This window comes from Protopterus annectens, chromosome 5.part0 (genome assembly GCF_019279795.1).
Source record: "Protopterus annectens isolate FY-2018-M chromosome 5.part0, PAN1.0, whole genome shotgun sequence".
NCBI lineage: Eukaryota > Metazoa > Chordata > Ceratodontiformes > Protopteridae > Protopterus > Protopterus annectens.
Window position 1 is genome coordinate 1,500,520,059 of NC_056735.1, and position 12,564 is coordinate 1,500,532,622.

The window sequence follows — 12,564 nt, forward strand, 5'->3', positions numbered from 1 at the left end:
GCTCAAACAAGGATGTGCCATCAATGGGAGCCAAACATAGACTTGAAGGATACCATCAATTCATACAAATGCATCCAGGTGTGTCTCCTTAAGGTTGCACCTGAACCAATGGTTCTTGTCATCCCTTCAACTGCATGGAAATTGAGCATCATGGACAAGTTAGAAAAGGAAATCAGGGTGGCCAACTGAGAAGGTACAGAATCCCAAACTTTGTCAGAAACAGCTCCTGAGAGGGTATCTGAAAGTTCTTTAATCAGATCCCTCTGTAACCACATAAAGCATGCCAGGTAACTCAAAAACCATAAGGAAAAGATTGATGAAGCATTAACTTGCTTCCTTATCCTATCCACCATCCTGGATTCCCTAAAAGGAGGATGAATAGAGGAACTTTCATCTGCCAGTTCCTTTTTGGTGGCTGCTGTCATGACCAAGAATCTACTGGTAAGACTTTTGTCCAGAAAGGTTTGCCCGAGTGTGGAGTAATGATCTTATCTGGTCTCTGGGGTATTGGCTGAATAGAAACAGGGCCTTCCACACTTGCTGTGAGATCAATTCTATGAGCTAGCTCATCCATGGGTGGGGTCACCCAGGAGGTAGAAAGCCGGGTGGTAAATGCCTGCAGGTGCACAGATTCCTCTGACATAGAATTGTTGGACTGCCAACCACATCTATGTTTCAAAATCCAAAGGAGGCATCATCAGGAGATGATCATGGGGATCCTTCACCTTCCTATAAATCTGTGTCTTCAGTGAATGATTCTTCAGGGGAATCAATGTGCTTCCTCTTACACCTCTTCTTCCAATTAACCTCCTCTGTAGGATGCTTCAGGAGGTATCGGAAGAGGATATTCCCAAATATGGGAATTTCTGAGATTTTGACACCCACTGTCCCACTGGATAGAGTGGAAGAAACTCTGGTACAAAGAGAAACCTGGAGACCTGTTCTGAGGGCATGGAACTAAATAGTGTCTTGCAGCAGACAAGGCCCTTTCCATTGCCTCAAAAGCCAAGCCACCCATGGTAGGAATGGATTCTAGGCCTAAAAGAACAGAGCTCAGCACCTCTGTCTCCCCCAAACCTGGGCAAATCCCTCCAGAGACAGAAGCTGGAGCCAAGCTGATCAGTGCCAAGGCTCAGAAGAGAAGAGAGGACTCTGATAAAATTTGGGTCGAATCAAGCTCCTCATAACTGACAGGGCAGGTTCGGATCTGGGAGGTATCTGGTTCTGAATGAGCCAAAGAACTCAGGGATGCAACTGCTGCCAATGAAGAGGACAACTTTTGTGCCAAAGCAGTCAGTGCTGGACAATTTGGAACGGAAAGCTCTGAACTTACAGCAGAAGTCAGAGGATGAAAAGTGCTTGGAAGGATGAAAGTAGAAGGCGCCTGACCCATGGGGGTAGAAGGCCTAGAAGAACAAATAACTCCTTGTTCACAGAGTATCTTTCTCACCACTCTTTCCAGCTCATCTTCAATGAATTTCTGGAAGAATGGGTAGATTTTGTTGAAAAAGGAGGATGGTCCAGAAAGGGACAGGGCTGTCTATCTGGGAATGGGTCAGTGGATGGGGAATACCTGGTTCTAGGCACTGCAATAAATTCTCTGGCTGGCCCTGATGAAGATGGTGCTGAAGTAGTTGTCTGTACTGCAGGCGGTACCAATGGAGCTGTCAGTACCATCAGAAGAGTTGTTGGTTCCGATGAGACAGGTGGAATAAACAACTTAGGCATTTTTGTAGTCGATGCCAAAAACTGTATTGGAACTGAAGAACTCCATTTCTTAGCCTTCAAATACTTGGAAAAGGAGCAAAAGGAAGCTGGACTTTATTTTAGAGGACTTTAATTTTTGTTCAGGAGCCTTGAAAGGAGAATGGTAACAGACCCTTCAATATCAGCTTATTTCTTCACTCCACCAGAGCCTGATGGCTAAATGAATGGCAAATGGAGTAGTCCACTTGTAAATGGAAAAGTCCTTGACATACAACACACAGAGAATGTTGGTCTGAGAAAGGAATTTTGTGAGAACACTTCTCACATCTCCTAAATCCAGATTGGATTTTTTCTTTACTTTTTTGTGCCATACTAGCGGGAATGCAGAAAGCCAAAGTCCACACGCACTCAAGATTAATATATGACTACACACACACACACACACACACACACACACACACACACACACACACACACACTAGACTAGAAGGGGATAATAGAAGAATAAAGATACTTTTTTATTTTCTTTCTTTTTGAAAGTAGGAAGGGAAACACCAACAATGGTAAAGGGGAACAAATGAAGAGTAGAGGAAAATGTGCTAACAAGAGGTACCAGAAAAAAACAGCAAAAAGGGTGCAATAGATAAAGCTAAGAGAGATTTGACTGAAAAGATTAGAAACTACCAGGTGAAAGGATTTTTGAAAGAAACTTATCTAAGAGCTTGAGAGAAAAGGCTAACCATGTCTGAAGCTTAAAGGGACAAACGAGATCTGAGGTAATGTACCAGATGCATTGCGGGTAGAGGGAAAGCTCGAGAGTTTTTGCGTGGCTCAAGCTTAGTCAGTTTCAAGGGTTCAGAACCAAACCCATCCTTTCAGGATAACTTGAAAATTGACAACTACAAACCAAAATATAGGCTGTGAGAACTATTACAGGTTCATTGGTTTATAATAAGCCTGCAGTGTGTCAACTATTGTAAACTTAACCAGCAATGCCACAGAATAAAATCTCTTGCAGTTGAGATAATGATTTAGAAGATGGTAATAGAAGAGTTAATTTGTCAGATACTGACAGAAGCAGAATATTTTCAGTTTGGATTGTGCTACAGGGAAAAAAATTGGGAAATGACACATCAAAGTGAGAAAAGAGATGTGGTGAGGGAAATGGGGGACGATAAGATTTAATAATGTTTATATTGGCAGTGCTAGAAGTTTGTAGCCATAGGCTCTTGAAATTAATTTACATGATTCTATCCATTCATTAGTTTTGAATGTTGCTGGGGTTTTACACTGTCTAATATACAGGGAAACTTGTTCTATTGATGAAGGAGAAACTGAGTAATGATTTTTTTTACCTGAATCAGAACTCATTGATAAATATTCATAGGGTTATATCTTTGGAGTTAACATTAACTATGAAGTTTTTCTTTTTGAAGAGAAGGAAGTCAAAGAGTGCAAGAAACATATCAATATGTAGAAGCTACAGAACATGAAACTAAAGACAGTTTTAATTTCATCTTAATAACAGTGCTTATTTAAACACTTTTTTATAAAATGCTGTAGTCATTCTAGTTATAACTGTTATTTTAGAGTTATAAATGCCAAAGAGAGCACTGTAATCATTGATGGAGTAAATAAAGCCAAGTAAAGGAGAATTAGGAAGGCTTGTTATGTGGATAAGAATCCACTACAGATAAGATGACAGAGGTGGAAGTAGTTTCTGGCAATATTTGAGATACACTGGCTCTTTAAACACCTAAATCTCAATGTGCCAGTCTGAAGGTGAACTCCATTTATGTAATACTATGCAGGAACACTAGTTTACCATGGTGACTGTGCTACATGTCTTTGCATTTATGATGAGACTGTGACTACAGTACCATTTATTAGCATGATTAAACCATTATTGGAGTATTAGTGAATCTGAGGAAGGTTGAGCATGAGTACTAGATTGCAATCATCTGTAAATGGGTTAACCAAATGTTCTTAGCATTTGCTCAGTTGTGTCTGGTGACTTCAAATCAAAGGGGGGCTGCAGGAGACAGATGAATGGGTGGGATCAATGGGAAGCAGTGTGGCCAACTAGAAAGGAGTAGAGCTACACTCAAAACCACAAAAACTGGGACTTTATTTAAATATGTTGCCCTGGGTGCCAAACTTTCATTATGGGAATCCAGTCAAGACAAAATGAAATGCAGAATAAAAAAAAAATTCAATGCATTGGCTACATGACAGCTTACTTAATATCTAGATGGAAACAAAAAGGTAGTGAGGCATGAACAAATAAATTACTTCTTAAATACATTACTGGAATGCCAGTCAATATCAAGTATAAAAAAACAAGCAGCACTCAACTCAAACCACTTCTCCTTGTACTGCAGTTCTAATTATAATTTATATTCAGTTTTGTAAAAGTACAAAGTAACATGGTGAAAGTAGCAATCTCTGTGATACCCCAACATGTAAAAATGTTTCTTATCCAAAAAAAGACCTGCTGCCTGGCAACAACTATCTACATGTTTCATGGAGAAAACATGATCAAATTAAAAAAAATGAACAGCAAACAAGAAACAAGCTCAAGATAAATTGCTTAAAGGATTACTGCACAGGTTATGGAACACACATGATAGATTATCATTCTGGTTAGTTTATGGGTAAAGTCTGCAAAGATGACCATGTTTCCAACAAATGTAATGAGCTTCTGAAAATACTGCAATCCTGGCATTTATTACAAATACTGTCATATACATCTCAATACATACGGCTTATACTTTATCTAGTCATGTAAATATTCTCTGCATGGCAACAATGAAAAGGCTTTCAATGTTGGTAATTCTTTAACAGTATGCTTATTAAAGCTTACTTGCATCTTACAGTCTCAGACAACCTTACCTGATGGTCATTAAAGGATTGCTACTTACACACAGAGCAACAGGCACTGCAGCAACATGCATTTTCTGAATAATAAGACGCATAAATCAACAGTATAAAAATATGACAGAAAACCAGTACATTCTGCAAAATCAACGACAGATGAAAAGCCACTGTAGTAATTGTGCCTACCTTGGATGGGGGACTACTCTGCACACTTACACTGTATAGCTTCTCCTTGCCTTGCTTGGATACAACCAGAGTCACTACATGGAGGAGTGGGGTGCAACAAGTATGTCACAACCTCAGAGAAAGAAATCCGGACAAAGCCATAAATAAAAGTGGGACAAAGGCCCAAAAATAAGGACAATTTTTAAACATTGCCTTTATAAATGTAGAAATATAATAGAATAGTAGGTCTTGCATTAGTATGAATTTTCTAAACGGTATGAAATCTGAAACTCAAATGCCTGTCATTATTTTCTAACTTCAGTCTTTAATGATTTGCCACTAATTTGCCAGAAAACCACAATCTGATGAAAATCGGACTAAAGATGTGATGCAAAAATATAAAATAGCCACATAATACAGCTGGGAACCTGTCAAAGAAGGGACACTTTTTTAATATTGGTACTGTTAACTTGAGCAGCTGACAAAATAGAGATTCTACATGCATTTCTGAAATAAAAGTAATCTATAATGATCATTACAATTATTTATTAATTGTAAACCCTCCACATTTTCTTCCAAAATTGTCATTTTGCAGTGGGAGTATCAGAGGGAGAGCAACGTTTTGAGCCAAAATCAGGGACAGTTGAAAGGTTTGGATATACCTAATTCTATAAAGAGATTTATTTGCATGTACCTCTCAACCTCTTAATGCAGGAAATCTGGACAAGGCCAAATATATTGGGGAAGCATATAAACAGTACTAAAAATTGCTCTTGAATAAACTTAGACAGTTGATAGAATAACAGGTCTTGCTTTAGCATGCATTTTTCTGAAGGGTATGCAGTCTGAAACTCAATGTCTGTCATTATTTAGTGACTTCATTCCTAAACAATTTGCCAGAAAACCACAAATTTTATGAGGAACAAATCAAAAATAAGAAGCACAAATCTATTCTTTCTGTGAAAATCTGGACAGTTGAGAGGTATAGTTCAACCGGGGCTGTCATTGAGTTTACCACCCTTCCCTCCTCACAAAATCATTGTCAAATGGGGCCTCCCCCCTGCAGCCATTTCAATGTCCCATTACTTGGCTATTTCACCCCATTTGCCATAAACACTGTAATGTGCATACTGCTTTACTTCTACGATGATTTGGGTTTCATTTAAAAGTTTTATTTTACATTTTACAGCACAAACACTAATAGACATCTGCTAAACAAAGCAATGCAGTCTCTCAATGAAAATAGACTTAGCATTAAAGCTTCTCTGCCCTTGAAACTCACATTCATTGAAATAGCATTGAAACTCACATTCAAAGAAAATACATCTGTCCAGTGGCAGATAAAGATTAACTCTGGGCTGTTTTCAAATCATATGCCCCTTGCACACAAAACATGCATGTGTTCTTTGATAAACCTTCCTGATTGTATTAAATTATATTCCTTGTATAATACAGTGCAGTTGTTAGATGGTGTTTTAAATGTATTGTTTTGAAAGTTTTCCAGTAAACAATGAAACAAAATGCATGCACCAATAATGAAAAAACTGCCCAGTTCAGAAGATTTCCGTCATAAAAGTCTATTCAAGCTTCTACAATCCACCAGTATCAGTAAATATGCACAATCTCTGCAGAAGTAAAAGTCATCTAAATAATTCCACATTAAAGAGATCTGTAACTAATGAAGAGGTTGCTGCTAGCAAACAACTTTATATGTCAATTATTTCATCTACAAATAAAGTGCCTGTTGCCTTTGAGGACTACATTGCCTATGTTACATTAAAAAATGATAAGCTAGTAATATCGCAATAGGGAATGGATGGCAAACTGATAACAGGTTCATAGTCACTAGGTATCTACAGCAAAGAGGACATTATCAGGACTGCAGCATCCACCCCCTTTAAAAGTACAACACAGTACAGTATCAGCAATGCATCTGCATACTGTTGGAGTACAACCCACAGTCTTCTGCATCAAAAGTAAGTACACTACTGTTGTGCTATTAACAATACAAGCCAAAACAGCATAAGCAGCACTAAACTTCTCTTCCCCTGAAGCTCTCTGCTCCTTGTAAAATCCACTCAGCACTCAACTGTATCTCTTAACTTTGCAGCACAAGAAATCTGGAAAAAGCCAAAATTTATTGGGGTGGGGGGCCCAAAAACCAGGGAGACATATTAAACATTGCTTGCATAATCTTAGAAAGTTGCTAGAATAAAATGCTGTGTTATCATCATGCATTTCACTGCCAAATCTTGTACCCAGTACCCTGTGCACTACAGTCAGGACAGCATACCACTATGCCAAATCAACTGCTTTTTGAAACTAAAACAGGAAGACTGAAACTTAAATGGCTATCATTCAGTGAATTCAGTTCTCACCATAGCTCTCAACCTCAGCACAAAACACATGAACAAAGCCAATAATGGGGGAATATATCCCCAAGAATAGGGACAAATTTCAAATATTGATCTTATAAACTTAGAAAATTGTTAGAATAAAAGGTTTTGTGTTACCATGTACTTTCTGAAGAATATGACATCTGAAATTCAAATGCCTGTCTCAAGCATAGGTTTTATGTGGTAAATATGTTAGTGAATCAGATTTGTCTGCACATTTGTTGTACTTTATCCTATGGTGTTACTCAAAGATGCCTTTCCTCTGGGGACCACCATACCTATTTGGGCAGTAGAGTGCATCTATAGAACATAGCCCCTGTCCCTCACTTATCCAACATGACCATTTGGTTGGCAGAGGTGGGATGCAAACCCTATTAGTGCTAACTCAGTTTCCACATTTTGTGGTAGTGGCGCAAGTAAAATTCCCATTAGTGCCAACATGATCACCACAGAGAACCATGCAACTTAAACAACAGAGAAGCACAATTTTTGCAACAGTTTTGTTTAGTAACATGGGATTTAATATTTTACCTTCTTGAAGGTTCAGAGGTTCCTTGAAGTTATGGCATATGCCAGCTAAAAGCTAGTCATTAAAGGTATATATGCTGAGTTTCAAGTTAAATGTTTTCTAAATAAGAACAATTCACAAAAGCATCTGTAAAGGTTTGATGTGTTTTACATGCACTCACTTCAGACTAGTTGCTGCACAGCCAAAAGTAAACTGAATAAATTAAAAAGCTGAACAATCCTTTGAGGAATGCTGTGAATCTGGACCACTTGCAGTTTCAATTGGATTAGAAACTATACTCTGAAAGAAAACTCCTTATACTAATTTTGTAGAAAACTTCCAGCCCTTTAATTGCCTCAATTAGTTGTTCTTATTTTAAAAACATGTATATACTATCATGCAACAAAACAGAATTGCATATACAGCAGACACACACACACATGCACACACACAAACACACACACACACACACACACACACACACACACACACACACACACACACACACACACACACACACACACACACATACACACTGCTCCCATTGAAACACAGTACCTGAGGGCTCCGTTGAATGAAGAATAAAATACAAGTTGCTCCGTTGAAGAAATACAAATCCCATTGAAAACGCACAGAGTACCTGAGGGCTCTGTTGAAGAAATACAAAATCACTGTGATGAAATACAGTTCCCGTGAGAACAGGCTGTATAATCCAGCCTGCAGATGTTGCAGTCCAGTCCCCTTTCAGTCTATGCAGTTGTAACCGCATAGACTTCTGGGCATCTCTGTAGTCTCATGCCTTCCCCCTAATCCAGACTGCTGTTAAACCAGTCTGGATTCCAGCACGCATGTGCGAAGTTCCATTTTTTTGTTGTTATTTTCATTTTCTTTTTACAGCTGGGGGGCTGCAGTCCTGCAGTCCAGTAACACGAGCTGCCCCTGCATTTGCTTGCACTTCAGAGAAAGGCATTCCAAAGAACAGAGGACACAGGACAGAACCATGATAGATGCCACTAGCCACACTTTGATTTTTGTAGGAGGTGCCAGTTATTCTCATCATGTTTATTCTGCTTTATAGCCAGTTCACTATCCAGTGAACTACAACATGATGATATTTAACTGTGTTATGTTACTTATTGTGCCAGAGTGGGAGAATGTTATTAAATGGTTTGGTTAAGTCCAGGTTAGCAATGTGGATAGGATGCACTTCATCTAGGCCTTTTTCAAAGAAACTAACAGGATTAGAAAGGCATGGAATATTCACCTACCCATGGATTGTTAATCTCTCATGCCTGTTGACTATCTGTCTGTGTCAAGCAACTGGTGTCAGCCAAACAAATGTTGACATAGCAGGTTATTTGACCAAATGCTCACAACCTTTTAAGGTACATATCCTGAGGAAAGAACTTTATTGTTGATTGAAGATGCTTAGGAGATGCTTGGCTAGGTAATGCCTCAAGCCATTAAACAGCCACGTATGACTTCTGACTCCCATTAAGGTGTTTTGGACAAGGCAGGTGAAAGATGGCTAATATTTTATTTTTATCGGTTTTAAAGGAGAATTCAGTTTCTTCAATAGTCAAGAATTCCAACATGGATTTAGGTATTCTGGAAAGTTACTGCCCTATCTTTAACCTGACCTTTTCTGTATAAGCAGACTAGTGCTGTTCTTCATGCTCTTGAACTCTGCTTTCTATTTTTTTCTAAGTTCTGAGATAGTCACACTGCTGAGACATTCTTTTCATAAATGGTACATGATCTGCTATCAGTGTGGGATTAAAATGGTAGTACTCTATACCAGTCTTCTTCAAGCTGTCTGCAGCATTTAGCACGCTTGAACATCTAATCCTTTTGGAGTGCTTGAAGACCTAGTGTGGGGTGTCTGGTATTGTGCTCGACTAGTATGTCTCCCACTTTTCAGGTGCTCAATGGGAAATCTCTGTCGTTAATGTTTCCTTTGCCTATACTCCTAGTTGCAGAGTCTCAGAGCTGCATTTTGCATCCAGTTTGAGTCTCCATGTCTATGCTTCTCAGTGATTTATTCAAGGAAGTGTGCAGCTCCATTCTTATACTGACATACTCTGTTATAGGTTCATAGATTAGTACTAGGCTAGCTGCTCTTGTGGGCCATTTTAAGCCTAATAAATTATCCCATGTGAGAATCAAACCCTGAATCTTGTGTTTGTAAGGTAAACACCTTAACCCTTATGCCAACCTCTCCTTTCCTCATGAATGCATGGAATAACCGGAAACCACTGACAGCTGGTTGGAGGATATGTTTTCTTGGATATTAGTTAATGGTGTGAAGTCTAGTTTATGACTTTTCCTGTGGTCTGCCATGCCACTTTAGGCTGTCTATAGCTCTTGGTTTTACTTACTGTAATATTTAAGGGGGTCCTAGTTGGAGTTAATATCTAAGGTGCATAATTTTACAATGATCCTAGACCATCTGTTGTCATTTCAGGAAAAGGTTTCAGCCATTGTCCATTCCTGTTGTTACCAGTCATCAGCTGAGAAATATGACCTGTATTAAGCACTGTAATCTATCTGACAACATGTCACTGGTAGATCTTGCCATGGTCATAGCTCACGTGGACTCTTGTAATGCCTATTATTGGAGATTCTGAGCAGTTAGTGCAGAATTCAGTGGCAAGTGTCCTTAAATGAGGCCCTACATACAGTCACATCACTTTTTTAATTTCTTCTTTTCAGTAGCCCTCTGTAGTGCAGAATTAGTCATAAGGTTTTTGTGACAGAATATAAAGTCTTGAACAACAGGATACCAAACAACATAACAGTTCCTGATGCCCTAGAAGTCATCGTGTGTACTTTTCTCAGTTACTTCGGTGCTGTTGACAGTCTCCTGTTTTAGGCTTGTATCATGTGGACTCAGTTGTTCTTCATTTTGTGCTTTGGACCAGTGGGATTTGCTACAATATAATTTTCATGTGTGTAAATGCCTGGACTGATTTATGAGGAACCCTAAGATTAACTTCCTTCACAGAGCATTCTGTGATTTTATTTTCAACTTTCCAACTTTTAATTACTGTACACTAGAATGATTTCCAAGGACAAATTGTTTATCTGCAGCTTCTTGCTGGCTATATTATTTTAAAACTACAACATCCCTAGCTTTATAGTAATTTAAATAAAGTCTAACTGATTTATTAATTAATTTTCCGATAACTGTATTATCTTATTCAGGGCCACTTGGTGGCTGGAATCTATCCTGGCTTTCAATGGACCTAAGGTGGAGAACTAATCTTGGATGAGTGATAAGTCCATCGCAGAATGTAGTCAGAAACTCATATTCAAACTATTTGCACATCTATGGGCAGGAACATTGATTTGCTATGGCTATCAAGATACAAATTATGTTCTTTAGATTGGGAAGTTAAAATTTAACTGTGTTGACAAATCCAAATAAATTTTTATGAGTGCACCATTGCTGACATATACTGAAAACAATATGTAACATTTTAAAAATATGTTTAACTTTATTTGAAGTGCTGCACACTGAACTGCCCTTAGTAATTTATAAATCCTACCATATTTTAAATACAATAGTCAAATATATCTGTACGTTTGATGTATGCAAATATCACCATTTTTTTTAAATATCCAGAAACAAAAAGTAAAGACTTACACTATAAACATATGACAAGGCACTTGTAGTTTTATATTTTAAGCCATGGTAGGGTGGCCTGGGGTGTTTTGGGGAACTTAAATTGCCCACAGCCCTGCCATGGCATACTAATATTTCACAATGGTATTATTTAAAAAAACTGGAACTCCAATCTTTTTCTGCTTGTCTATGTTCATACAATTCATATCGATCAAAAGTAAGATATGCAGCCCATGTATATTCCCTAGAGTTTTGGGACATATTTATAGTTCACTGATTAACAACAGTTTGCACCAAAGTTACGTATGTACTTGGACTCCTCATGTGAAAATGAATAGACCCCCTCCACCACCAACACAGGGTTGTCATGTTCTAATCCCGAGTTTACCTACTGTATGACTGAAATTCATTTTATTATATCTGTGCCTTCTTATCCCCCTGCCAGAAATTTGAAAGTAAAATAAACAATGTGAAACACAGAACTTATAGAGTAAACATTTTTACTTAACCAGCCTCATAGATGACACTGATTATTAACATGCATACTGTGAAGAAATTAGACATTGTCATTTGTGCAATGATATTGTAAATAAGTTCTTACATGTTGATTTATAATCTGTTTGTACAGAATGTTTTAAAGACTTGAACAGTGTTCCTTTAAATTTCTAACTGTGCATATTTGTGAAGAAGATTCTAAATGTGAAGAAGATAAATCTTTATCAGAGGTCTTAAACTGGGGCACATTGCTCTGGAGTGTGTAATAAAGATTTACATTGGGGTGGACAGAAGTATACAGTCCAGTCCCAGGTTATAGAGCATATTCCTGCTGTGCTCTTACAGGAAATTGTGAAATATTACTCCTGTTTAAGTGGCTGTCTCCTATTGGAGTCAGTAGTGAGGACTGCAGCTCCTTAGTTACTGACCCAGGATAGTAAGGGATGTCATATTACTGTTGGAAGTCCGGTGGGGTATTATGCTGATGTCGCATTATTTGATGGCAATGATGTGGGAGTTTTAATTGGACTTCAGTAGCCTGTGAGTAGCTGTCATTAAGATGTGTACTCTCGACAGCCATGAAGTAAACTTACAGAATCTCAGTTCACCACAGTATTATTTATTTGTAGTTAGTTAGTCGGGGACAGCAGGCAAAGATGTCAACCGAAGACTAGAGTAAGCCTACAAAGAACCAAATGGCTAAGGAGTGTGAAGCCAGAAGGCTGGTGCATGCCACCCTGACTAAGGAAGCAATGATTTCAGCCTTAGTTGCAGCTTCATCTCAGACCAGC